This window comes from Onychomys torridus, chromosome 10, assembly GCF_903995425.1.
Source record: "Onychomys torridus chromosome 10, mOncTor1.1, whole genome shotgun sequence".
NCBI classification, from domain to species: Eukaryota; Metazoa; Chordata; class Mammalia; order Rodentia; family Cricetidae; genus Onychomys; species Onychomys torridus.
The window spans coordinates 83,882,325-83,885,623 of record NC_050452.1 but is presented as its reverse complement, the minus strand read 5'-3'; positions in this window follow the sequence as shown (position 1 = coordinate 83,885,623).

The following is a 3,299-nucleotide window of genomic DNA, read 5'->3' as shown; positions in this document are numbered from 1 at the left end:
AGACCTCGTGGATTTTACTTGTTCTTGTATTTCCTGCTTTTTCTGGCCAAACACCTCTTGCTTCACACACAGAAAATTCTCAATTTAAGTGGCTTATAGGATTTCAGAGCTGGAAAGAACCTCAGCAGTCATGTGATCCAACTTCCGTATTATACTGAGAAAAAAACCCTGAAGCCCAAAAAGGTCATGTATTTGCCAAGATGTTTTCTGTTTAACAGACAAAGTGTGTGTTTGTGTGTATTTGTGGTGTCTGCATATGTGTGTAAAGCCCAGCTAGTGAGACAGTAATTGCTTCTGCTGAGGCCATTTTTGCTTTTGTATGAACCCTATTCCCCTTTAGGTTGTTGACTCTGGCAGGTGAGGATCTCTTTCAGTTCTCTCCTTCCCTTGCTCCCCCCCCCCCCCCCCCCCCCCCCCCCGCCGTCTTTCTTTTGTGCTATCCACAGTGCTGAAATTATGAATAGCAATTATGAAAATGTGCTAATGAGTAGAGAGGAAATGATTAATATGAAAGCAGATCATAAAATTGATCTGGATTGAGTGGCACACATCTGTAATCATAGCATTTGGGAAGTGGAGGCAGGGGGATCGGGAGTTAGAGGCCAGCTTTGGCTGCATAGCAAGTTCAAGGACAACTTGGGATACATACTATCTCAAAAAAAAAATTTTTTTTTAGAAAGCTATCTAGGGTAGTGTGCAAACAAGATGTTAGAAAACCCTGCTTGAAATCCAGGGATATAGCTCAGTTGCTGGACTGTTTGCCTAGAATGCAGGAAGCCCTATATTCAAACCCATCACTGCATGAACTAGGCATGGTGGTGCACATCTGTAATTCCAACATTCAGGAAATGGAGGCAGGAGATGAGAAATTCAAAGTCTTTCTTGGCTAGACAGTGAGTTTGAGGCCAACCTGAGCTATGCCAGACCCCATCTCTAAAAGTCAAAAATTAAAAAAATAAACAAATTCCTGCCTAAGAAAAATAAAGCAACCAGGTTAGGTTTTACTCATATATATATCTTACATATATAAAGTGTTGGGCAAATGTCTGTTAGATCAAGTTTAATTAGTCAAAAAGGGGAAACACATGTTCTTATTTGACTTGTAATAGGTTACCCAAGCTTTGGTTAAAGTGTAACATGGTTTGAGAAACCAGCTAAGGTTGTGATCCTTTCAATGTTGAATGGAGAAAGGTTTCATTCAGATACCACGCTGGTCTTAGATGCCAAGCGGATCTGAACATCAGTGAGAGACTCTTTGAAAGCTAACACATCCCCCAGGCTTTCTCTCCTGCACAGAGAACACAACTTAATTGAAGAAATATTCATCTCATTTCTAGTGAGCCCACAGTGCAGTTGGAGACACATAATGAGAGATTTTCTGTCAATCTTTGAAAGCAACAAAACCTCACAGGACATTCTGGATCCGAGCTAACCCACAGACAGAGTCTTCCACATCGAAGCCTTTGATGTGGTTCCAAACAGTGAGCATCTTATCCAGAGAGCCGCAGAGTTGTTGTTCTCTGTCCATCGCCGTCCATCGGGGAGTCCATCCATCTCCCATGCTCTGACCTCCCAGGCACTTCTCAATACAGCAAAAATGATGCAAAGAGTCTCTGTTAAATCCTGCCCCCCACTCCCCTCTAGTGACTTTTCCCACAAAAACAAAGTTGGTGTATCTGACCTGCTGAAGGGAAGTGCCGTTTCTTTCTTGGCTTCCCAGGATGCTTTGCTATCTTGGCAGACTGGACATCTGTCCTGGGCATCAGAGCCTGAACTTACACTTACGTCAACTGCATTTTTTTCGTTCCTCCCTCCCATCTGCTGTGACCCTCTCCCCTTTGAACTGCATTTTTTCTTTGAGATTTTTATCTAAATCTTTATTTTTAAGAAGTACTCTTTGGTATGTTTGTAATCTCTGTTATTTTCATCATTTGGAGTAAGGCTGTCAAGTGTAGCAAAATACACATCCCAGATGGTGGATGGCTTGCAGTGAAAATAAACTAGTAATATCACTGGTCATGAGACCGTGGTCTAGGGGCTCAGCTTCCCTGCAACTTAGTTTTCTCATCTTTGAAACTGGAGCACACCTTTAATCCCAGCACGCAGGAGGCAGAGGCAGACAGATCTCTGAGTTTGAGGACAGCCTGGTCTACAGAGTGAGTTCCAGGACACCCAGAACTACATAGAGAAACCCTTTCTTGAAAAACCAAAAACCAAACCAAACCAAACCAAACCAAACCAAAACAAAACAAAAAAACCCAAAGCGAAGCAAAACAAACAAACAAACAAAAATGTGAGCATCCTTACTCAACATGGTCTTCTAATCATCCAGTGGATTAAACTATGGTATAGTGGGATGGCCAAACCTTGCTCCAGATGTTAGGTGCAGGCAGCTGGCAGGATGGTGCGGATACAGAAAGCTACTCCTGTGACTCCTGTAACAAAGATGGCACCTGACTGGTTTTCCATATCGTGGCCAGAGTTGCCACTTCATCGTGAAACGCTGAACAATAGTAGCCTGCCCTCTGGCAGCGGACGCGTTTGCACAGGACAATTCCAGGAGATAGTAAGTTTTCTTAAGAGCAAAACCAACACAGTCTGCTCCCGGGCGATGGTGCCTGTGCGGGAGAGCGGGAGAGCGAGCAGGGCTTGCCCTCAGTAGGTGGTGAGAGGAGAGTTTCCCACGCTACGTCTGAGCTAGGACCCAGTATAAAAGAAGTGGAGAATCAAACAAGTGAACCTTGCAAGTTGGAGGCATGGAAGTCTTGTCACATTACCAACAGCAAGGCAGCGCTGGGGAAATACATGGCTTAGCAGGTAAGAGCACCCGTTGTGCAACCGCGAGGCCCTGAGTTCAAATTTCCAGCACCCACATAGAAAGTTGGGCGTGGCTACGCATGCCTATAACTGCAGCACTGTGAAGGCAGAGACACAAGATCTCCAGGACTTGCCAGCCACCAGTCTAGCTACAGGGTCAGTGAGATACCCCGCCTCCAGAAGATAAGGTGGATGAATGAACAGGAGTGCCAAAGTCCTTCTCTGGCCTCCATGAGTACACATAAGCATGTATACCATCCCCCCAATTGTGGATACATCACTTAAACAAAAAATTAATTAATTAAAAATAAATTTACTATCCCCACCCACCCACCAAAAACTCAAGCAATGCTTGGAGGTTGCTAAGCAAGAGAGTGCTGTAAGCTGAAAAAATATACAAAGTAGGATTTCAGCTGATTATGACAAGCTAATACCTGGAAGAAGTCAAGGGCATTCCAGAGGTCAAGCTGAGGCTCAAGGAG